The 25,956-nt window shown below is 47.1% G+C and overlaps 1 pseudogene; it reads right to left on the bottom strand.

The window, feature by feature from the left end:
- Window positions 1-407: 407 nt before the first annotated feature.
- LOC111964910 (rho GTPase-activating protein 33-like) overlaps window positions 408-25,956 on the bottom strand; it is a 40,605-nt pseudogene continuing 15,056 nt past the window's right edge.

Below are 25,956 nucleotides of genomic sequence, written 5' to 3'. Positions count from 1 at the left end.
TTTTGTAACCGACACAGTCATAGCGACATTATTGAAGTGATATACATGTGCACACACACAGTTCAATATAGTGGAAGTCTGTGCAAAAACCATTACAGAACAGGTAATGATCTACCAAGATGAAGTGTCTCCCCCTGATGTCCAATACCAGTATTGCAGTCCTAACGCCAGAATAGGGGAGAGACATGAATTAAGACATGGTGGTTTGTTAATGGAATGACAAACACATACAGTATGTGGTTTCTGCCTCTACTGAATCATCACATCACACCTTTAGAAATGTGTTGTATGTGTCAGGGATATGTTGCATAGGGGCAGGCAGTGAGTACAACTCCCAAAATGGAGGTAAGGACATGTGGGGTGCTTCTGTTGTATTCAACCAACACAGATACAGAAAAACAACCGAGGACCAGTGTGTGGTATTGTATTATCAGCACAGTACTTTGGATAAAAGCATCCGTTAGATTTTTTTAACATGTACAAAAACATCCTTCAAGGATAAGTACATTAGATAAGATGCACAGTACAAACTTTCTGCCGTCAGTCAGAGATACACACACACACACACAGCATTCAGAATGACAGCGCAAACTAGTGTAGTACCACTAATCCTAAAACGACAAAGTACTGTCTGTAAAAACAGTTTCCCTAAAACAGAAGGCAATGTTTTGTTTCAGTTTTTCATTTGATGAATTATGTGCTTTTTAGCTCACCATGAGAGACACTCGTCATTGGTTACATGGACACATTTAGACATGCGTACATACATTCACACACTCACATTCTGTCCAGGGATAAAAATTAAAACAATCAAATTCTACTTGGGTCGTTCCACAAAATAAGTGCCTTTTGCGTCCCTTTGATATTTTAAGTACAAAATTTAACAGCGTTATATTTGATGAAGTGCCCTTTAATATAGACCACACGGAGAATTCAATAAATATTTTTTTTATATGAATAAAGACTTACTAAAATGCCAAAATTCTGCATTTGATGTCTCTGTGACTTCAAGAAGATGAACATTTCTCCATCATTGTAAAGCACTAGTTATTTTGTTGCTTTGACAGTCATTTCTGAAGATTATTCATTTAAATGCAATTAGTCATTCAGTTGAAGGAAAAAAATAAACCTTTCCCTAATTTTAAGCTCAACCCGGTCATGTGAACTCTTGAGGAGTTTTAATATGGTGAAACTTTTAAAATAATATTAATTTTTAAATAATAAAAAGACATTGAACATCTATTAGTCCAAATAATTGAGTAAGAGCAGGTGAGCTGGTTCTTCTGAAAACATTTCTGGTGTTTTGCAGTGGAAAACTGAGCGGGCCGAGCATAACACGTCAACCCTGTTAACCATAGATGCCTAGGCTTGACATTTTATAAGAATTGTATTGTTTTGTGAAGCTTGCATTCAATTGCCCCTCCCTGCTACACACAACAAGCTTACATATCCTCTGCCACGATGGGATTTATGGCTGATTTAAGATAAAATCGTCAAGCCTGTTACTTTATTTGGCACTTACTATAGTATTTATTTATTTATTCAACCTCGATGGGAAAACATGTTTTTTAAATTAAGTTGAACATCTACTCTTTATGATAGAATGTCTAAAAGTAGGTGAAATCAACAAACAATATACATATCAAAAGGTACCGAATTGGTGGAACGACAGACTTATTTCAAACAAATGATTTATATTACATGCATTCCTCGAAACAAAATATAAAATAAATAAAACATGTAAAATCAAGCTTCTGAAAACCACTAAACCAAATCAGCAGCATTTGAGGTTCTTCTATTTAAAAATGAGAAAGACCGAGGTTAATTCCCCGTGGAGTCCTCTCTCAGTACTACTACCACCGTGTAAAAAAAAAACAAGGCAAACCCAATCAAACCACTGTGCAGAACACCAAATAATCTGTTAAAAAGTACAGCAGCCAGGGTTTTTTCTGCATAGAAAAGTCTTGGGCGGGCTGCCTAAGTGCTTTTCCGGGCCGCTTATGTAAAAAATAAAAAGGACTATATATTATGATATACACAGTACCAGTCAACAGTTTGGACACATCTACTCATTCAAGGGTTTTTCTTTATTTTTACTATTTTCTACATTGTAGAATAATAGTTAAGACATCCAAATTATGAAATAACACATATGGAATCATATAGTAACCAAAAAAGGGTAAAAAAGAAAATATATATATATTTTATATTTGAGATTCTTCGAAGTAGCCACCCTTTGCCTTGATGACAGCTTAGCACACTCTTGGCATTCTATCAACCAGCTTCATGAGGTAGTCACCTGGAATGTATTTCAATTAACAGGTGTGCCTTGTTAAAAGTTAATTTGTGGAATTTCTTTCCTTCTTAATGCGTTTGAGACAATCAGTTGTGTTGTGACAAAGTAGGGGTGGGATACAGAAGATAGCTCTATTTGGTAAAAGACCAAGTCCATATTATGGCAAGAACAGCTGAAATAAGCAAAGATAAACGACAGTCCATTATTACTTTAAGACATGAAGTTCAGTCAATACGGAACATTTCAAGAACTTTTAATTTCTTCAAGTGCAGTCGCAAAAACCATCAAGCGCTATGATGAAACTGGCTCTCGTGAGGACCGCCACAGGAAAGGAAGACCCAGAGTTACCTCTGCAGAGGATAAGTTCATTAGAGTTAACTGCACCTCAGATTGCAGCCCAAATAAATGCCACACAGAGTTCAAGTAACAGACAAATCTCAACATCAACTGTTCAGAGGAGACTGTGTGAATCAGGCCTTCATGGTCGAATTGCTGCAAAGAAACCACTACTAAAGGACACCAATAAGAAAAAGAGACTTGCTTGGGCCAAGAAACACGAGCAATGGACATTAGACCAGTGGAAATCTGTCCTTTGGTCTGATGAGTCCAAATTTGAGATTTTTGGTTCCAACCGCCATGTCTTTGTGAGACGCAGAATAGGTGAACAGATGATCTCCGCATGTGTAGTCCCCACAGTGAAGCATGTGATGGTGCGTGACACTGTCAGTGATTTATTTAGAATTCAAGGCACACTTAACCAGCAGGGCTACCACAGCATTCTGCAGCGATACGCCATCCCATCTGGTTTGCGCTTAGACTATCCTTTGTTTTTCAACAGGACAATGACCCAACACACCTACAGGCTGTATAAGGGTTAATTGACCAAGAAGGAGATTGATGGAGTGCTGCATCATCTGACCTGGCCTCCACAATCACCCGACCTTAACCCAATTGAGATGGTTTGGGATGAGTTGGGCCGCAGAGTGAAGGAAAAGCAGCCAACAAGTGCTCAGCATATGTTGGAACTCCTTCAAGACTGCTGGAAAGGCATTCCAGGTGAAGCAGGTTGACAAAATGCCAAGAGTGCACAAAGCTGTCATCAAGGCAAAGGGTGGCTACTTTGAAGAATCTAAAATCTGTTTAACGCTTTGATTCCTACATGATTCCATGTGTTATTAATATTTTTGATGTCTTCAATATTATTCCACAATGTAGAAAATAAACAAAAACCTTGAATGAGTAGCTGTGTCAAAACCTTTGACTGGTACTGTATGTATGTATGTATGTATGTATGTATGTATGTATGTATGTATGTATGTATGTATGTATGTATGTATGTATGTATGTATGCATGTATGTATATATATATATATTTCATTTTTAAATAATAAATAATTGTCGGGATAAGAAATGTTCAGTGTCAACTTAAATTACTAAAAAGAGATGTGAAGTATGTAGAAAGATAATGGACCTATATATTTTCATCTTTGAGAACTAACCATCACTAAAATAAAAGCTAGACACAGGGAGAATCTACAATTCATAAAATGATGCAGTCAGGAGTTTTTGTCATGGCATGGGGCCCCCAGATGTTTTTGTCATGGCATGGGGCCACCATAGAGTTTTTTTGAATTGGAGAAAATGTGCTTTAAAACTGCTACATTTTGTCACTGCGGCCAACAGAAGGGCCTCTAAAATTGTTGCTCGGCCACCGCACCATTGGCCACGCACACCACCTAAGCCCATTTTGATCCAGAAAACACCCTGGCAGCTATTTGCCTTTCTTTCTCAACACTCAAAACAACAGTCTGCTCTGGAATGTTTTCAAATCTAAGCCACTTTTCGGTTCATCTCTTTGATCTCTTCTTCCTCATTGGTCCAGTGGTTGCAGGTGTGAAATGGTGATAGGCCCCAGGGAATGTTAAAACAGGAAACTGGACTTTATGTCTAGCTACCCCAGAATGCCTTGCCCTTGGTCCCATTTCTAGACATGACCGGTTGTCTCACGTTTCCAGGAAGGCTTTCTATCGTCCTGTTCCCTTTCTCTGTGGACCATGAGAGTTTTACATGGTCTCTTCCTAGCTCTTTCTCTCTCTTTCACATTCAGTCTGATAGGGTACAGTGTGTAAAAGTCTACTTTGCGCTCCTCCTCAGCAGTAGCTGCGTGTCTGACCCTCAGTATGGATGGTCCAGTTGGGTGATGGTCCAGGTAAGCTGCCCTGCCGTGCCAGCCCTCTCTGGTTCCTCAGACCCTGCGGCCGCAGCACCGGCTCGTGGACCACATCTCTGCGGGGGGGAGGGTTGGGGTATTGGCCCAGCATCGGGCCAGGATGGAAGGGGTACTGGCTGTACTGGAGGCCTCCTGGCTGGCCGGGGTAGGGCCTGGGGGCTCCCAGCGTCAGGTTGGAGAAGGCTGCAGACGGGGAGTCGGAGGGCTCCAAGAGGGGCTGGCTGGGGTAGCTGGAGGAGCAGGGGTCCTGGGGGCTCTGGATGGGGTAGGAGGGCTCCTGGTAGTGCTGCCGAGGGGGGTAGGGGTTAGCGCCAGAGCTCTGGTGCTCTCCCTGGGGCCCAGGGGTAAAGTCTTGGGTCCGGTAGTATTTGAGCACCTGATCGCCTGAGGGCATGACGTCAAAGGCCTGCCTGTACTGGCCCCCGGGCGAGGACCTCCGGAGTGGGTCTAGGCGTTGGAAGCCCTCTGCCCCGGCCCTCTGAGGAGCCCTGATCKGTGAGGGGCCCGGGGTGTAGACATTATAGGCAGGCGGGGGCTGGTTGTGCTGCTGGCTGGGGTAGGGGTTGGCAGGGTGCTCCATGGCAGGGGAGGAGCTGGCAGAGGAGGAGGTGACTGTGGAGGGACCCTCAGCCCTCTCCTCCTCAGCCAGCTTCTCTATCAGCAGGGAGGCGATCTCCTTCCCCGACAGGCCCMGGATGGGCTCRGTACTYCAGCTGGAGCTCTGGGGGTCTGAGCGGCTGCGYTAGTGGATCCCTGTCGATGTAAACGCTGTGCGAGCTGGGAGGAAGTTGCTCTCCTGGATGCTCCCTGGGGTCGTTGCGGCCAAGTCGTTGTGGGCGGCTGGGCTGTCTGGAGTGGAGGGGGTGAGGCTAACGCTGGTGGAGCCTCCCTGGTCAGGGGCCAGGCGGGGGGAGGACTGTCTCTGATCCTCTGGGTTTGGCGTGGCAAGAGGTTCAGAATCTTGTGTAGAGTCTCCATCCAGGTCTGTGCTGGTCCAGCTCTTTGTGTTTTGGGCCCCAGTAGAGGGGCTGGGGAAAGGGAAGTTGACGTAGATGGGCTCAGACAGGTCCTTGGAGGTTGGTCTGTGGGACTGGGGAGGGGAGGGCTGGGATGGCTGGCCCTGGAGAGACTTGCCCTGGGGAGGCTGGCTCAGACTCAGAGGAGCCTCCTCTGGCTTACGATAGCACACCTTCCCGTTTTCAAAATAGGGGTGTAGCTGGGAGGAGTTGAGGTCTGTGGAGGCTGATCTGTTGGAGCGGTGGAGGTTGCGTTGGTGCTGGTAGAGCGCCAGGGGAACCATGGAGGAGGGGAGGGGGTGCATCTCACTACGGGCCTGCCGGACTGAGGAGGAGGTCTGGAGCCGGGGGTGGTGGTGAGAGGGGTGATGGTGGTGGGTGGAGCCGTCCTGGGAGTGGTGGTGAGAGTGGGAGTGTCCGTGGAAGAATGAGTGGGACTGGGAGTGGGCAGCTGCCCAAGCCCGCGTGGCTTCTTTGGACCAGAGCTGGGGCCCCCTCTCCCCTCTGGGTCCACCCTGGTTGTGGTGGAGAGGCTGGGGTTGGTGATGCCCCCGGGAGATGGGCCTTTTGTTGGCCTCTGGGTGGGGGGCCGGMCGGAAGTTARCCTCCAGGTCCAGCCTCATGTTCTGGTAGCTGTGGCGGGCYTAGCTGGGGGGGCCCTGCGGGTTCTCYGGCCCGGCGATCTCGTAGTAGAAGTTRTCCATCRTTCCCTGGTCCTCTGAGGTGGAGGAGAGGGGCACGGGCCGGATCTGGGCCTGCTGAYGGGGCTGCTGACCCGGGGATGGTTGGCTGGCTGCSCTGGCTGCGWGGTAGCGGGRGAGGTGGTCTGGAGSTCCACTCAGACGCTCTGAGAAGGCRCTGGCCAGAGGAGGGTTCCCCTGRTGACCAAAGATCCGCCTGATGCGCCCMGAGTCCAGGGAGCGACGCATCTCATTCTGGGCCAGTGGTGCTCTGTGGGGACGCTCCAGATCCAGGGGCTTAGGGGGTACTTTGGGGCGGGTGGGCTGGAAAGCACAGACCTGAGTCAGAGGGGACTCTGACTTGGAGTGCAGGAGCTGGGGGTGGGCCGAGTACGGCTTTGACTGGGTAGAGGTTGATTTCTGTTGGAGGTGAGGGGCAGAGAACTGGCGTGAGTAGGCTGGGGGCTTCCTCTGAGACTGGGACTCAGTGGGGCTAGGTCTCTCCCCAGACTGGACTGGTTTGGGTAGCTGTGACTGGGGCAGCTGCTTCTGGTTCTTGTAGATGGGGCTGGGGGTCTGGTCGTCTCCAGAGGCGCRCCCACCAGACAGCTCCGAGTTGGACGCCACAGAGTCAGACGTCTCAGAGGACAGGGTCTCCGTATCCTGCAATAAAAAAGACAAATTATAACTTTTTTTACCGCCATACAGTAAGTTACAGTACTGGTTAGTTATGCATGCTGTAGCTACGTGCAGCCGGACATACTTTACTGTACTGTTCTCTAAGCCTGKTTAACCAGCTGGGAAAATAGAACATGGACTTTGTCAGTCTTCTCATAACAACGACAGTTAAAAAAAGGAATCAAATTTTGCCCAGGCAACTGTAAACATCTTGCTTGTTATGGTTAGGAAATGAAGGCTCTGCTGAAAATGACCTGACAGCACTGTTGTCGCTCTTCATATGGATCCCAAAACTAGAACATCTCCAGCACAGTCAAAACAACATATCAACCACTTAGAATTTACCACAGTACAAACGGACACAGTTTACACAAAGTTACACCCATACAGTGCCACTTACAGACATGTGCACACTCCCACACACACACACACCTGTCCTGGAGTCCTCTCTCCCTGGCCATGTCCTGTATCTGCTGCAGTCTCTGTCGCGTTTCCCTCTCCCTCGGTCATCCACACAGACAGGGGGCGCACTGTGGAGTAGAGCTGATTGGGGTCAGAGGACAGCAGCTCTCCTGCGTCGGCAGACAGGGAKCTCTGGTAGCGGGTGTCGGCTACGTCCTGGGACCGGGACTGAGGGGGGCGGTAGGGGGGCGAGGCGCCCTGTCTCAGGGCCTTGTTGGCACTCTCAGCCAGGGCCAGGGCCATGAGGCGTGCTGGGTTTTTAGGAGGTGGAGGGGGAGGCTGGGKYAYCAGGGGGGCACCGGTGGGTCCCGTTATACCTGTAGAGGGGAGAGGAGGGTTAAATTACATGACTATGGTCTGCAGTAAAACCTCAAATCATCATTGAAAACAAACTCATTTTTGATGATGATTATAAATCAATCAACTAATACATTCAATCAATCAAACTTGTTGGCAGAGTCCATTTCTGTTTACTCACCCTGTCCTCTGATCTTGGCCTCGGGGCCCAGTTTGCTGCGGATCTCCTGCTGGCAGCTCTCCGTCAGCTGGAAGTCACATGACCGAAGCAGCATGGAGATCATCTGAGGAGGCTGTGACTGGGAGGGGCCGCTGCTCGGGATGCCAGGCTGTAATTCACCAGCTCGCCCGCCAATCATGTCCAACACCTACGAGAGAGAAAGTCAAGTTTGGTGAGGCAAATTTATCATACAGAGTATATAGGCAAGTAAACTCCAATCCTGAGATACAGAAATACAGGGACAGCAGTGACAGAGAGGGAGGAAGTACCTTAGCTGGGACGCTGATGGATACAGGGTCAGAGATGTCCAGTGTAGGGGACTTGGGGGATTTTTGTGAGAAGGCATTCACCATCTTCCGGGTAAAAGATCTTCTCTCTGGCGGGGGCTGAGCAGAGGGGGCAGAGGTCACAGATGTAGGGGGCTGGCCCTGGCCTTGACTGTGTGAGGTACTCAGGTTGGCACCCTCCCATGATTGGCCGGCAGATGGGCTGGTATTGGCCGGTCTGTGTTGACAGAACACCTGAAGGGGCGGGGCTGTGGCGGCGATGATCAGACTTCTCCTGACGGCCGCATCCGATTGGTTGAGCACCGAGTCGGGGTCCTCTGTGATTGAGCGCTGGCTGCTGGAGTGAGAGTGTCCTTGGTGGCTGAGGCAGCGGTAGGGAGGGGGCGTGGCAGTGGGCGGGGACTCCCTGCCGCCCGCGGTGACTGCGCTGCTGCTCAAGCCGATTGGTCCGTCCTCCAGGAAGGTGGGGCTGAAGTCAATGACGTCCTCGGCCATCCAGGAAGCAGCCGGGTCCTGGTTGGAGAAGTCAGGCAGCATGTAGATGCCTTCCTCGTCTTCATCCTCCTCATRGTCTCCATCKTCCCTGGGCRGGCGGTCCTCAGGCAGCAGGCTATCATACGAGCGGCTGGAAGGCAGGCGGGACGGGGGGCGCTGGGGCAGGTGCTGAGGGTCCATGGAGGCAGCCAAAGACAGACCGTCACTGCTGGAGCGGGGCCGCCGCAGACGCTTCGACTGTCCTGAGAGAGAAGGAGAGGTAGGAAGAGAGAGAAAGCAAAAAAGAAAAGAAAAAAGGAATAGTCAGGTTTTAAAATAAGCGTCTCTGTAGTGCTCGTCTCTTAGTGCTCCAACCAGCTCCCAAACAATCCATTCTACTCCGACTGTCCCAAAATGACTCAAACTATCATCACTGCTTCCAGACATATTCCTGCTCTTCCACAGCCTCCCCTGAAAGAGAAATCTCATACTCTATACTTAACGGACGAGAAGAGAGAGGCTCTGCTATCGATCAGTCTGCAAGGACTTAAACTGCTGAGATGAGTAGCAGTATTAGCGTCAGTGTGTTATGGCCTACTGTGGTGTACCTGCTCCACTGTGCTGGGACGATAAGGATTCCTCACTCTTAGCTGAACGCAGGGTCACACTGTCCACACGACAACCTGCAGGAGAGACCAAAGAGAGAGAGACCAGAGAGAGAGAGAGAGAGAGAGAGAGAGAGAGAGAGAGAGAGAGAGAGAGAGACCAGAGCGAGAGATCAGAGAGAGACCAGAGAGAGAGAGAGACCAGAGAGAGAGAAAGAGATCTGTCATACAAAGAGAGGATCAAAAGGGGCGATAAACTGTGGTTGGTATTTATTTTCCTTTCTACCTCCATCCATCCAGGTAAATGGATGGATGGAGGTAGACATGGAGGTAGACATGATATCAGACATGATATCTACCTGCATGTGAGGTGGCGGGCTGGAACAGGGAGCTGATCCTCATTGGTTTACGTTGCCCCGCCCCCAGGGGCTTCCCGATCGCAAAGAARGTCTTCCAGCTCCCTCCAGCTGCCTTCCGTACCTTCAGCCCTCTCTTCCTCCTGTAAGGGGAGGAGAGAGAGCAAGACAGAGAAGGAGAGAGAGAGAGATTTAGGTGGGTGAGACTGCTAAATCAACTGCATGTTATAGTGAAACTATAGAAACTTGCATTGTCTGGAATAAGCCTGGCCTCCCACTCACCTGTCGACAGGGTGGTCCAGCACGGTGTGGAACTGGCCCTGGAACTGGACTGGCGCCCCCTGGAGGAGCAGAGGAGCCTGTGTCCTGGCCTGGGCCTCTTCTAGGGAGAGCAGCCTGGTGGACACAAAGGACTTGGGCCTGGTCAGAGAGTGCCGCCCTGCAGGCAGAGAGAGGACAGTTAGTAATAGGTAGAGGGTGGGAGAGTGAGGAGGCTTTGGTGACGGAGGCCAAAAGCTTAGTTTCAAATGAGATCCTATTCCCTGTATAGTAAGTGCACTACCTTTGGCCAAAGCCCCTAAGTGGCACACTATGTGTAAAAAAATAAAAAAATGAAAAGAATAACATTTTTTTATTAAAAATAAAAAATAAAAAAAATAAAAGAGTACTATACGGGAAATAGGGTGTCATTACAGATTTGCCCAACGAGAGCGAATAAGACATGGAGACGCTTGCAACTCAGAAATCACATGGAGTAAACAACATAAAGGGAGGGAAGGCTGAGGTATGCAGAGGAAGTTGGACCTTTTCATTTGAAACTCCAAATCAAAGAGCAACCAAAGTAACCTCAATGGCAAAGTTCGCTGAAATTTGCTAAACAGGACACCCGTCAGGGGAGAGCAGAGCATGGGTCATCAGACAGGATTGACATCTAAACAAATATGTATTATTATAATGCAATTAACAGAGTACTGTAACAGTGTCTTATAGGGCAAGTACATGCCAGGAAAGCCCCAAAATATTTTTTCCACTTTAATTTACTGCAATACAATTTTTCACATTAAATGTATTCAACATAAAACTATTTATATTAATACTTTCAAAAATCCCCTTTTTGATTTAGCATATTTTTGGGACAAATTGTTGGAACAACATGTCAAACACTTTCAAATGCGTAAAATTGTGCTCTGCTACTTTTATACATAAAAATTTCCATAAGTCATTAAGCAATCACATTCAGCAAATCACCAGCAGAGGGAGTTACATTTGAATCCATTTTCCCATTCACTGGTGGTGCTCACATAATTTATCATAACTTTAAAAGTAGCAGAACGTTGAAAAGTTGATGTACTTGTACAGTATATATAGTTTCAAACAATGTCTAAAAATGTACAAAATCTAAATGGTACGAGATATTCACTAATATGTTTTATGTTGAATAAATGTGTTACAAAATCATCATCTAGACATAATCCATATTTTAGAGCACACTATCATGTACAGTTCACAGATCATAGGGTCTTAGAGGATTTTCTCACAAATGGTCTGTGATACAAATGTAAAAACCATATCAAACATTCATCCTGCCAATTAAGTTTCTGTGAGAATAGCCAGAACAATCTGACACGCAAAATATTTTTGGGACTTTCCTGGCGTGGAGTCTGAGACGCAAAGCAAGCATCTAGCTGAGCCCTGGCTGGGACGCTGACAGAAACGCTTCAGCTGGAGAAGCACACAGARACTGCTGATCTGTAGACAATACTGAGGTTAAACATTTTAGCTATAGGGCCTATTGATTATTTAGCTAGCTGACAAGACAAAACAGATCACGGAAGCTGGGAATAGTCAATTCAACATTGTTGTTTTACCTGGTGGTTCTGGCTCAATGTAATCCTCTTAAAAGAAATATCCACAGCATTTGTGACACATTGATCAAAACAACATCTATTCTTTAATAGTTTGAGCATTACAGCGCAAAACAACCTAAAKGTTACTTTAATAACTATTTAAAATGACAAAAATAAATATTGGAGTACACACAAAATGTAACGGACCACATTTACTTCAAGATGGGATGAATTTGAACCAGGATGGAAGTTTATTGCCTATTCAACTGTCAATACAACCGAAAAATCACGTGAGAGTTCACGGTTGACCAGTGACTCAAACCATGAAGAGACACTGGGTTTATACAAACATATATCAGCATGTGCACACAAAACTTAGCTATATTAAATGTTTGTTTTTTTACCCCTTTTTCGTGGTATCCAAGTGATTGGTAGTTACAGTCTTGTCTCATCGCTGCAACTGCCGTACGGACTCGGGAGAGGCGAAGGTCGAGAACCGAGCGTCCTCCAAAACACGACCCAACCAAGCCGCACTGCTTCTTGACACAATGCCCACTTAACCCGGAAGCCAGCCGCACCAATGTGTCGGAGGAAACACCATACACCTGGCGACCGTGTCAGTGTGCACTGCGCCCGGCCCACCACAGGAGTCGCTAGTGCGCGATGGGACAAGGACATCCCTGTCAGCCAAACCCTCCCCTTACCCGGACGACGCTGGGCCAATTGTGCGCCGCCTCATGGGTCTGCCGGCTGCGACAGAGCCTGGACACGAACCCAGAATCTCTAGTGGGTTTTATACATGCCATAGACCACTGCGCCACTCGAGAGGCCAACTTGGCTATACTTACTATCTACTGGAAAACAACAGACAAAAGCCCAATAGGATGAGACACATTCATCATGAACTCTTTCTTGTGCACATCGTACAGAGATCTCAGGACAAATGGGTCACACAGAAGCCAAAAGTAGACCAAGCCTAAACTAAACTAAACTAATCAACGCTATAGAGCGCTTGTAAGCATCCAGCATTGAGAGAGAGAAGGCACGGACGGTCAGAACATGGAGTAGTGTCGCCTCGCTACGTTGACTTCCAAAAGAGGGTGCCTGGGGGCCTAAGGGACCTCCTCACCCCTGGCCTCCCCCACCTCCTCCTCACCCCTGGCCTCCCCCACCCCCCCCCCCCCCCCCGCCCCCCCCCCCCCCCCCGCCCCCCCCGACCGCCCCACCCCCCCCCTCCCCCTGGCCGCCCCCACCTCCTCCTCACCCCTGGCCTCCCCCACCTCCTCCTCCTCACCCCTGGCCTCCTGCAGACTCACCAGCCTGGTTCTCTGGTGCTGCCGAGAGACCTTACACTCCAGCTTGCCCGTTGCTACGGAGACACASAGCTCTCGCTCACTATCTGCTGCTTCCATCACACTGGGCATACACTGATTGAATCAACGTTGTTTCCACATCACTTCAATGAAATTACATTGAATCAAGGTGGAATAGACGTTGAATTGAAGTCTGTGCCCAGTGGGATGGTTACAGTATCAGTGTGGCTGAGGGCTCACTTTATGGTAAGTTTTCAGTTTTATTCCATATTTAATACTGATGTTTATCGAGAGTAAAGAACAAAATGTTGCCAAATATTGTACTACTTTTTGGACAATCAATTATGAAGCAAATGGATGCAGTGGAAAAATCTTTCCATGCTTAAATCACTTATATTACTGCCATTTTAGACTATTCATACACATGTTACACTGTGCTGCGAGGCAAGACAAAGAGTGCAATGAAATAATATATCACAGAGTCATTCAAGTAGAGTTGCTTTCATAGATTTACAGCATTTGCGGGGTAAAAAGCGGCGGACAGCGGGTGGTGGTGACAGTTGTAATGGTGGTAGAAGTGTCATCCATTATATACAGGGCTTTAACCAAAGCTCTCTGTTTAACCAGACAACTAAAAGCATTAAATAGAGGATAGAGGAAGCCTGGCTGGCTGAGTAGTAAAGCTAGTTACTGTAGGTACTAAAAAGAGGCTTTGAGGCTCTGAGGTAAATGCTCTGTGTGTGGCATTGATAACACAAAACCACAGAGCTGATACAGAGGGAGAGAAGACAGAGGGAGCACTCTGAAGGAGAGAAGACATTTTCAGTCGAATCCTAACTTGAAATCCACACGTCACTGACGATTGCCGACTGATGCAAATAATGCATTGATTTCAATGGGAAATGTGTGTATCCACACAAATGGAACTCCAGTTCGGAGGATTGCGTCCAGTGAGCGTTAGAGAAGCCAGCGTTTGGGTTATGGTGATGTGCATACCTGTGCCTGTGAAGCGTCCTACAGAGGTGAAGGAGTCACTGAAGAGCACGTCCACGTGACTGAGGAGAAACTCCACCACCACAGACTGGATCCGCACCTCCTTAAACGGGTCAGCACCACTCAGACCCACCGCCTCGATCTCCATAGATCTGCCACGGAGACAACACACAGCCACACCAGGGTCAACTCCAGGAAGGTGTTGCAGACAGAAATGCCATGAATAGAGCTGACATGATTCCTCACGGTACATGTCAGAGGCACACCTGTTCTAAAATATATATTTCTATAGGAACGATCCACAACAGGTAGGCACAGACACACACCTGAGCAGGTTGGGGGCCCAGACAATGGCCAGGTTCTTGATGTGCATGTTGGTCTCTCCGCTGCAGGTGGCCAGACCAGCCAGGTGTCTAACGAGGTACTCCAGGGTCCTGACAAAGAGAGACAACATCAATCCACAATCTGTCTCCATGGCTGTGTTGTTTGTATACCTGTAGTCTCTGTCTCCATGGCTGTGTTGTTTGTATACCTGTAGTCTCTGTCTCCATGGCTGGGTGTTTGTATACCTGAGTCTCTGTCTCCATGGCTGTGTTGTTTGTATAACCTGTAGTCTCTGTCTCCATGGCTGTGTTTGTTTGTATACCTGTAGTCTCTGTCTCCATGGCTGTTTGTGTATACCTGTAGTCTCTGTCTCCATGGCTGTTTGTGTATACCTGTAGTCTCTGTCTCCATGGCTGTGTTGGGTATACCGTAGTCTCTGTCTCCATGGCTGTGTTGTGTATACCTGTAGTCTCTGTCTCCATGGCTGTGTGTTGTATACCTGTAGTCTCTGTCTCCATGGCGTGTGTGTATACCTGTAGTCTCTGCTCCATGGCTGTTTTGTTTATACCTGTAGTCCGCTGTCTCCATGGCGTCTGTGTATACCTGTAGTCTCTGTCTCCATGGCTGTGTTGTGTTATACCTGTACCTGTCTCCATGGCTGTGTTGTTGTATACTGTAGTCTCTGTCTCCATGGCTGTGTTTGATAACCTGTAGTGTGGTGGTGGAGCTGCTGGATGACATCATGTACTTTCACCATGCGCTCGTCGTCGTCATCTCTCCCATACAGTCCTACGGAGGAAGACCAGGGAAAAAACAGATGCAAGTTTAGCCTTGACAATGGACAGCCTTTCAGTTGGAGGAGTTGTGTTGGGTTATGGCATGTACTCACAGCAAACTTGTCGTAGAGCTGGTAGGTGAGCAGGGTTGGGAAAGCTCTCTGAAGTAGAGCTTACACAGGGACCCCACACAGTGGATGTCCTGCATGTACATATCCTTGGTCAGGTCTGGAACGTTCTCACTGTCAAACTCATGTCTGGTGGACAGAGAGAGTGTCAAATAGGGTTGAATGCCAAAAAAGTATTGCATATTTGCCTATATGTATCTTATGAATGCAGTCAATGATCTATGTAGTTCTTCTAAGTCTTTACAGGTTCAGGGCCTGACATGCAGGGTTAGCATGAGGAGTGGTACCGGAGTTTCTGAATGTTGGAGGAGACTCCAGAGTGCCTGTAGATGCCGTCCACCACACCATGCTTCTCTATGAACTCTGAGCAGCTCTTCAGAACCTGTGGAACTGGAGAAGCCCACAAAGATCCTTGTCACACGTTACAGTAGTACACCAAACCAGACCAGGCTCTCAAGGACACACAGAGATGACTCCCTGAGACTCTAGAATTAGAACTGTAGAAATCTAACTAGGGCAATGGGCCCATTTCATCAACTCCGAAGCACTAATGGGATCCTAAAATGGCATGATTGACTTAAATATTGTTCCGAGTTCACTTGACACACCAAAACCGCTCACTCTCTGCAGCCAGCTACTCACTCTTACATTACTATAAAAATAACAAGCCCAAAGATACTGACAACTACTTTACATCCCCAAAAGGTTACGTGAGGATAAGTGTGTGTTTTATGTACCGTCCAGTCCTGAGTTGAGGAGGTGCTCTCCCAGGTCACAGCCGAACACCCTCTCCTTAAGAATGCCTCTCTGTTTGAGCTTCTGCTTGGTGGGCCTGGACTTCATAAAGGTGCGCAGGAATCCCATCAGCTTGCCGTGCTTCTTAGAAACTGTCAGAGGGGGGCGACAGAGAGCTGCTGAGTAATGACACTACAGTGGGAAAGAGAGACTATTGTGGTGGGTGAGGGGTCCATCTTTGTGAGGGGCGTGTCTTTGTTTGTGTGTACAGAGAAGTGCCTGCAAACATGTGTGTTCACGTGTGTATGTGTATCCATGAATGTCATCATCGTCATCAAATATAAAACGGGTGAAAATACATGAGAAAATAGGAGAGTTTAGTGGGAGCTGGAGCATGAACACTAGTAGGAGGCTGGGTCGTGTTCTGGACCAATGAGCCACGACCACCAACATCATTAGAACAATAAGCAGCAGCAGATTACTTGAACGCATCGTGAAGATTAGGAGCAAGGAAATAATGATTGTCATTGGTCATAATAAACCTGTATCGTCTTCCTCTAAAACAATGACTTGCTTCTCATTTATACAACAAGCTCCATTGTGTTTTATGATTTATGGGTGACTCTAAAATACATGTACACTAATTCTACTCTAAAAACATCCTCACCACTCCTGCCATGTGAACAGCCCTAGGCTTGGCTAGTTGTATAAATGGCTATTGTACGTTTCCTGGTTGGCTTAAGGGGAAATGTGTGTTATACAGGCCCTGCATTAAGGGGAGAGATGAGGCGTTAGGAAAGATAAGGACGGTGGAAGGACTCTGATTAGATGACAAATAGATTAATGAGAGAAATTCCATTTCAGTTGTTGTTACCAGCAAGTCTTAGGTACCAAGGCTGAGGAACTGAGAGAGAGAAAAAGAGAGAAAGGCAATAGATACAACAGGAAGGCGGTTGAAACACCAGCTAAATACATTGTTGTTCTGTACTTCGCACTCCCAAAACAGAGATATACTGTGGTCGGAGATACAAATATGAAGATAGCAAAGATGTTGTGGTGACCACATTAGGCAAGCAAAATAACCTATGGGCTGAGTAATTGTGAAACTATGTGATCCGCTGTGTGTTTCTGGTTATAACACGAGGTCATGGATCCTTTAATAAAAAAATTGTCTAGAGAGAGATATCATTTTATAATGTTTACTTAGAAGACTTACAAGACGAAGATACAAGGGAGGGAGGAAAAGTGGCTGTTATATACAGTTCAATTAAATATAAGCAATATATGCTGCATGCCAGAAAGAAAACATAGTAACCATGACAGCTAGTACTGCATGTTGTCAAACTCATTTCAAGCCAGCCCCTGCAAAACCGTCGACACGCTCTGTGGAGACTGAATACTCATACAGTAGTGATTGATTGGTTGATTGCGTCTGTTTACCAGATGTAGGAGAGGGAGGTCCTGGTGCGCTGGCGTTGGCTGGATCTCCATCTGGAAACACAAACGTCACTCAATACATCTGACATTGATCTGGTGACAGTGCATTCGGAAAGTATTCATACCCCTACGTTACAGCCTTATTCTAAAATGTATTAAGTTGTTCCCCCCCCCCTCAAATTACACACAGTAACCCATAATGACAAAGCAAAAACAGTTCATAAATGTTTGCAAATTTACTTAAAAAAACAGAAATATTACATTTACATAAGTATTCAGACCGTTTACTCAGTACTTTGTTGAAGCATCTTTGGCAGCGATTACAGCCTCGAGTATTCTTGGGTATGACGCTACAAGCTTGGCACACCTGTATTTGGGGAGTTTCTCCCATTTTTCTCTGCAGATCTTCAAGCTCTGTCAGGTTGGATGGGGAGCATCGCTGCACAGCTATTGTCAGGTCTCTCTAGAGATGTTCGACCGGGTTCAAGTTCAGGCTCTGGCTGGGCCACTCAGGGACATTCAGAGACTTGTCCCGAAGCCACTCCTGCGTTGTCATGGCTGTGTGCTTAGGATCGTTGTCCTAATGGAAGGTGAACCTTCACCCCAGTCTGAGGTCCAGAGTGCTCTGGAGCAGGTTTTCATCAAGGATCTCTCTGTACTTTGCTCCATTCATCTTTCCCTTCAATCCTGACTGGTCTCCCAGTCCCCACCGCTGAAAAACATCCACACAGCAAGATGCTGCCACCACCATTCTTCACCGTAGGGATGGTGCCAGGTTTTCTCCAGACATGATCCTTGGCATTTAGGCCAAAATACTCAGTCTTGGTTTTATCAGACCAGAGAATCTTGTTTCTCATGTTCTGAGAGTCTAAAGACTCCTAAAGGCAAACTCCAAGCGGGCTGTTATGTGCCTTTTACTGAAGAGTGGCTTCCATCTGGCCACTTTACAATAAAGGCCTGATTGGTGGAGTGCTGCAGAGATGGTTGTCCTTCTGGAATGTTCTCCCATCTCCACAGAGGAACACTAGAGCCCAGTCAAAGTGACCATCGGGTTCTTGGTCACCTCCCTGACCAAGGCCTTTCTCCCCCTAATTGCTCAGTTTGGCTGGGCGGGCCAGCTCTAGGAAGAGTCTTGGTGGTGACAAACTTTTGCATTTAAGAATGGAGGGCACGGTGTTCTTTTGGTACCCTTCCCCAGATCTGTGCCTCGAAACAATCCTGTCTCAGAGCTCTACGGACAATTCCTTCGACCTCATGGTTTGGTGGGACCTTTATATAGACATGTGTGTGCCTTTACAAATCATGTCCAATCAATTGAATTTACCACAGGTGGACTCCAATCAAGTTGTAGAAACATCAAGGATGATCAATGGAAACGGGATGCACCTGAGCTCAATTTTGAGTCTCATAGCAAAGGGTCTGAATACTTACGTAAATAAGGTATTCCTGTTTTTTATTTTATACCCGTTTTCGCTTTGTCATTATGGGGTATCGTCTGTAGATTTACGAGGAAAACATTTCTGAATAAGATTAACGCAACAAAATGTGGAAACGGTCAAGGGGTTTGAGTACTTTCCGAAGGCATTGTATGTGATAATGTACAGTAAGTGGGATTCAGTATGGTGGTGTCATAATGTGTGTGTGTGTGTGTGTGTGTGTAAGCTACCTATTTTAGCGGTGGACTGAGGCTTCTCGCTGATGAGCTCCACACACTCACTGGGGAAGAAGCCCACCTAAAGTGGGGAAAGACCATCAAAGTAACTGAGGATAACAAGCACGGACACACAAAAACTTGGGCACACACACACAATAGCTTACACATGACATAGGTTAAAAAACAAGAGCAAATGAGTTAAAAGTAGAAGCTTGGTGAAAATAGAGAACAGTGAAAGAAAGAAATATAAAGAAAGAGGAAACAAAACGAGAAGGGAAAAAGGAAGTACAGAAACATGAAGACGTGAGATAGTGAATGTAGCCATCATCTGGAGAACTGTTGTTCTGCAGCGGGACTCTTTAGAGTGGGTGAGGGAGACAGGCGTGCGGGTGAGGGAGACAGCCAGTGGTGGAAGTCTCCAGTGATTGTGTCGTGTACCTGGAAGCCATGCTTCCCCCTCCACCAGTTGGAGTCCTCTTTGGGTGGCATATCAATTACAGACAGGATATCTCCCACCTGGAGAGACACACACATTAGACAAAGACATTAAACAACCTCCGACTTCAGACAAAGTCTACAGGCAAACGAGCCAGATGACTTCATTTAACATCACCCCCCCACCACCACCAGGGCCAAAAGTACATCAACACACATAATACAGCCTCGGCAGTCAAAACACCAGCCCCAAAACGAAACATTATCCAGACACAACAAGCTGGATCAGGGCATAATGTATCCTGCCCGATTTGGCTGAACTCCTCACACTTATTTCAGATAACAGATAAGGAGAACAGATGAGATACAGTTGCCATTCCTCACTGTAAGGAGGACAGGACAGAGAGGAGATAAGAAACAGAGAGAGAAACAGAGAGAGAGAGCGCGAGAGAGAGACAAAATGAGAGTGAGACGGAAAGAGATAGAGAGCACGAGAGAGAGACAAAATGAGAGTGAGACGGAAAGAGATAGAGAGCACGAGAGAGAGACAAAATGAGAGTGAGACGGAAAGAGAGAGAGAGACAGAAGCGCTAAAATGTGCCTCGGTGTTTGGGTCACCCCATTCCGGGGTGCTGTGGCCCAGAAACAGAAAGAGGAGCAGTATGTAGAGCAGGAGGAGGAGATGAGGACAGGAATAGACAGAACAGGAAGATGGAAAAGGAAAAAAAGAAGAAAAAGGAAGGTGACAGCCAAACAGAGAGACCAAGGCCCAGACAGAGGTGACATAGAAATCTGAAAACTATGAGTGCCACTAATGTAAATCTCATTTGGTTCTGTGTATCCCTGCAGCAGCTCCATACCTCAATGGAGATCTCGTCGCTGGCCTGCGCCGTGTAGCGCTTGATGACATGAGCAGCGGCGATGGCGGGAACGTTGAGCGAAGCTTCCTCTTTCAGGAGGAACCGATTCCCACGGTTGTCAATCTGGGYGGAACAGCAAACACAAACCTCTGTTGTTTAAGGAATAGACGGGCAAATAATTACACCACTTTCTCAATATCCCTTAATTATAGTAGTAGGGCTAATGCACAGGTGGTAAGACAAAGCCTGTCTCTCTAGGTCTGTCTTTCTCTCTCCCACTCTTCTTTGATCTTCCCCAACAATTGTCTTCTTTCTCTGGCCAATTTCTTATGTTTCCATGTTTTTACAGCTTATTCTCACCTTCACTCTTTCTTTCAACGTCTTCAGGGGGAGGGGCAGCCCCACTCCTTAAAAAAAAAAAAAGGAGTCCCACCAAGTTTTTTTTAGCTTTATTGAAGAGATAGTACTACCGTGTGAAAGATGGGGGAGGGAGAATCAAAAGGCAGTGGGCCAGATTCGAACCCATGCTGACTCTGGCATATATGTGAGCCGGGGTCAGCGGCTGTAACCACTGGACCACACAGCCCACTCTCTTATGTTTTCTAAAGACACTTTAATAGTCTCACCTCCATCCAGCTGAGCACAGGCCCACAGTTGAGCTTGTTGTCCACGATCATGGAGAGGCGGCTCAGGTACTCCGACAGCAGCGGGGTGAAGATCTGATAAACAACAAAAACAACTGACGCAGGACTTAACACACAGCTACTGTAGGAGCCGACAGCCATTTACATACATCTACTCCCAGATACCATAGATGAAGACAGGTGACCCTAATATCAACACCTGCTAGAATCAGAGAACAAATGTGTACAGAGACAGACAGGTCACAGACAACGATGACTACATAACCTCGATGAAGGTAATTTCATGTCATTCTCAGAGGTCTTCATGCTAACCTACAGCGGTACCATCGACCTCCATACAGTACAGAAAAACATTCTACAGCTAATTCAGCCAGAATGCTACATAACCCCCTCAACAAATAAGCTCTCCCACAGTCCCCACTCACCTCTACCCTGTCCCCGATCTCGCTGAGGGGTGGCAGGGGCAGCAGCTGGGAGTAACGCCGGTCGTAGATACACTGGTGGAGGTGAGCGTCCAGAGTACGGAACTCCTCATAGGAGCGCCGAACCATCCACGTCTTAGCCTACATCACACAGACAGACGGAGAGACAGAGAGAGAAAGAGAGAGAGCACGCGAGACAGCGAGAGGGAAAGAAGAGGGGACAGAAATATTAATGTGAGGAGGAGAACAAGGAAGGGGGGAATAAGTCAGACAGGAGGAGAGAGGGAGGGGGAAATATATTCCCACTGTCTAAGTGTACGTGTTGGTGTGAATGTGTCTGGGTTAGATATAGCCCTGGCAAGGAGATGTGCGAGTGCGTGTGCACTCGTGTTTGGCGAGGGTATGTGGTCGTGCCCACTCACCTGGCAGGACACCTGCACCAGGAAAACCAGGTCTTTGGCAGAGCCCGAGTTCCAGCTGGCATCGCTCTGCTCGTTTGCAAACTGCAACTGAGGAACAGAAACCCACACACACACAAGCATGGGTCAGAGGAACAGGTGGAGCAACTATACAAAACACATAGCCTACTGTACACCGAATAAGCAAACACACATACAAGGATACTGCAAAGCACCCTCCTATACCTACACACACGATCAGGATACATTATATCCAGGGAAATCTCAATCCTTGCCTGGTACCTTTACACAACCTCCCTCCTAGTCGCCCAGATTCTGCATTTTCTAATAAAGCAGCCAACTAAATCAGGAGATCTTTCAAAATGGCCGACAACATCTCAGCCAACAAACAGTAAAGGTTAATGGACTTAACAATGCAGAGAAAGCTGTGAAAAGACAAGCCTGCTAAACTAGTGACAACAGAGCCATGTGTCGCTAATAGAAAGCCTCGGGTGGAGCCGTAGGACACCCATGGGGTTCTGGTGGCCCGGATTTACAAACAAGTGGGCTTCTACAAACAAGCACAAAAGGAAGACATTTTTTGTTGTTGTCTTTTCTTTTTTGGGGGGGAAGAGGAGGAAGAAGTGAGGGCGGTGTTGAGGCTCCAGGCAGATTAAAATAGAAAATACTTTCATCTGATATGAGACCGGCAGCGTTGTGGACTTCAGAGCGTTTGTCTGAAGGACCTTCACATCACATCCACTATGACTAACGCCGAGAGATATACAGAGAGAGCAGCAGAAGGACAGAAAGAGAGATGCAGAGAGAGAGAGAGAGAGAGAGAGAGAGAGAGACTCAGTGGAGGGAGGTAGGAAGAGAGAGGGAGAGGTAAAGAGGAAGGAGTCAGAGAGACTTAAGAAAGCAAATGCAAGAAAGAGGAAGAAAAGGAGGCGCTTTGGCGTGTGTTTGTTTCTGACTCAGAGAGCAAGGACAGTGAGATGAGAATGGTCTCTTTCAGATCTCTTTTCTTCAGGGGCTTCAGACACTAATGAGTAGTGCTCCCTCTGCTCAACACACACATGCATGCTCCAGCACAGAGAACGAGAGCACTAACAGCTGTGCTGGGTGGGGAGAGACATGGAGGTGATGATGTCGCTCACTACATCAGGTGTATGGAGTTCATCATCATGAATATGTTTAAAATGGCATTAAGTTACCTAATCCTTGTAATAGGATGACGTTACATTATCTACATCTAGAGAGGTATGAGTGAGAACGTCAGAGAAAAAGAGAGAGTACTGCTGCTCTTCCACTACGATGCCCATGGACTGAAAATCGGAGTGAGTTTGTGTAGGTCAGGTACAAAGAAAGAGAGCCAGCCTCAGCCCTGGAGATGTTGCTGCTCTCATCTCTCCACTGTGCCCACCCCACCCCCTTCCGGCCATAGCCCTGACGCATTCTGACAGGAACACACAGTACCGACATGCGGTAACACACACACACCCACAGTGAGACCTGTACTGTGAGGTTATTAGTAGTGTCAGTCCTGTTCACATGTGATCATTACAACAGCAACACTACAGGCATGAGGCTGGGGTTGTCGTCACGACAGTAACATTACAGCATGAGGTTGGGGTTGTCGTCACGACAGTAACATTACAGGCATGAGGCTGGGGTTGTCGTCACGACAGTAACATTACAGGCATGAGGCTGGGGTTGTCGTCACGACAGTAACATTACAGGCATGAGGCTGGGGGCTTGTCGTCACGACAGTAACATTACAGGCATGAGGCTGGGGTTGCCGTCACGACAGTAACATTACAGACATGAGGCTGGGGTTGCCGTCACGACAGTAACATTACAGGCATGAGGCTGGGGTTGCCGTCACGACAGTAACATTACAGGCATGAGGCTGGGGTTGTCGTCACGACAGTAACATTACAGCATGATGCTGGGGTTGTCGTCACGACAGTAACATTACAGCATGAGGCTGAGGTTCTAATGCAGGCCACTGGAACATCCATAAGGACCTACGACCTTAGTAATAGACATGGCTAAAACACTTCATTTACAGTCAGCCAAGCAGGACATCTTTGTAGTTTACATTTCTAAAATGGGCATTTTATCCCGCACGCACAGTCTTGTGTCAAAACCTACCTCGATGGAGCAAAACTCCACATTGTCATAGTGGAAGTGGGCACAGTCAACAAGCTTAGGGAAGTGACCTTTCACAACAGACAGCCTGAGATAGAAACACACACAGCAGTCAGATTAGATTAAATAGCAGCATTATACAGTCACAGAGTGTGTGAGTCACAATACAGAGAATCTATTTGTCTTTTACAGCAGCAGACCAACACTGTTCTAACGTTAGTGCAGTAGTAGAAGCCCTGTATACAGTGTCTATGTTTGGGTGAATTAGTAGGCCTACACTTAGGTTAGGAGTGAAGCTCCAGGACAAACAAAGCTGTAGCTATGGGAGCTTGACAGTGACCGTGGTTCTAGTTTGAACAGAAACCACCCTGAGCAGACTGCTTTGCATGTCCCTACTCCCAAATGCACACACTGACTGCGGCAGTTCCATGGCATGGTGATTTTTGCAGCTCGACGTTTATTGTCATGAATCTTGACCTGCAGGCAGATATGAGCGATTTCTGCTAGATGGGCCAGCTGCAAAGTCAAAATTGGCTAGATTGTAAAAATGTATGAAAACAAAAATGTGTTTTTGGTCTTAAATTTAAGGTTAGACATTAGGTTTAGTGGTGTGGTTAAGGTTAGGTTTTATGCCAACCTGCGGTTATTTAGTGGCAATACGGTGACCAGGGCCAAACTTGATCAGTGACATCACTCACTCCTCTAAGCTTCACATCACATCAACCTCCCACTGTCAACTACCACATAACCTCACAGCAGCCAGGGGGAAATGAAACTGGGGACCTTCCTGTTTCACAGCACTGCGTGGGCCGTAAGGGGAGTTCTGAGGTTCCCTGTATGTGTTTGTGCTTTAACTTCTCTCCGTCCCGTGTCTCTACAGAAGTGGTTTAAGACATGACAGGGATGTCCATACAAGGGCATTCATCACAGAGCACAGCTACAAAGTATAGCGGACCTGAAATACTAAAGTATATAAAATATACACCCTTCCTCTCAGTCTATGCTTGGCATCCCTTGTCTGGCACCAAAGTTCCATCGGTGCCTAATGGTTCACATTTCACACCACTTCTGCATCCTGTAACTACACTGCAGCCACATTTCCCTTGTGCAGGTCAGCAGTGTACTTGTTCCACCCTCTGTGAAATGATCTTTAACTGTTCCAATCCACCCTCAGTGAAATGATTAAGACCCAGAGGGCAGTGTGCCAGTCTTAGTGGCAGTATCACCTCTTACTCATCTTCCCCTTCAAGTTGGCAGTGGTGCCCACGGAGCGGGTAGTGGGCTCCCCGGAAGTGTCCAGATTATCGGTGCTCCAAGCCTTAGGGAGGGAGATGAGCAAAGAGGAAAAAGACACATAGTTAGTAAAACACGACAGTCAACGTTACATGGTGTCTGTCTGTCTCCAGGGGTGGTGGTCAAGACTGTACCTCAAAGGGAGATAGGGAGGACACGAATCTCAAGAAGACATCAGATATATCTAGATTGACTGTAGTAACAAAGTATGGTTTATAGGCTACACCATCTACAAAATCTTTATACAGCATGGCTCTTCCTTCTTGACGGTGATTTGACGCTGTCAAAGCAACTTCCTCAGCCCCATGATGTCACTCCTGACTACAGTACATAACATGCAGAAGATACTTACACAAACACAGCACAACTAACACCACTGCAGAGGACAGAGCAAACTGTAGTAGTGGTAGCTGTGTCTGATTCTACTTCACATTGTGTAGCATATTTAAACTGTTAGTTAGTAAATCCCTGTCCCCCTGCGCGTATCCAGTCCTTCCTGTCAGGATCTGCATGACGATGCAGCAGCCGTCACACAGTGGAGCTGAATGCGCACTGACTCAATAGCAGGTGGAAACACAGCTCTTACCATCACACGGCTCACACCTTCACAGGCCCTACGGCAAGCCAGACACACATCCCTCCTCTCCCTCTGGCGTTAGGTCCACCTTCACTCATCTCTAAACCAGCATATAGCCATGTAATTGACGAAAGACAAATATGTCCCTCTTTTCATTCTTACCTCTCTCTCTCCCGCTCTCAATGTCAATATTCACCTACTTTCCATATTATTCAGCTGATGAATGCAAACCAACACACCCACTCCTACACAAACAGGTAGCAGCACAGATGAGCTGTCAACCACCAAAGGGAAAGAACATTAATCACTCACTGTGTGCACACACACACGACCAGTGTATATTACACCCATAAGGCTTTGGTAGA

Source organism: Salvelinus sp. IW2-2015, linkage group LG6.1 (genome assembly GCF_002910315.2).
Source record: "Salvelinus sp. IW2-2015 linkage group LG6.1, ASM291031v2, whole genome shotgun sequence".
Classification (NCBI taxonomy): Eukaryota; Metazoa; Chordata; class Actinopteri; order Salmoniformes; family Salmonidae; genus Salvelinus; species Salvelinus sp. IW2-2015.
The sequence above is the reverse complement of the archived record's forward strand: the minus strand, read 5'-3'. Positions and strand labels throughout refer to the sequence as shown.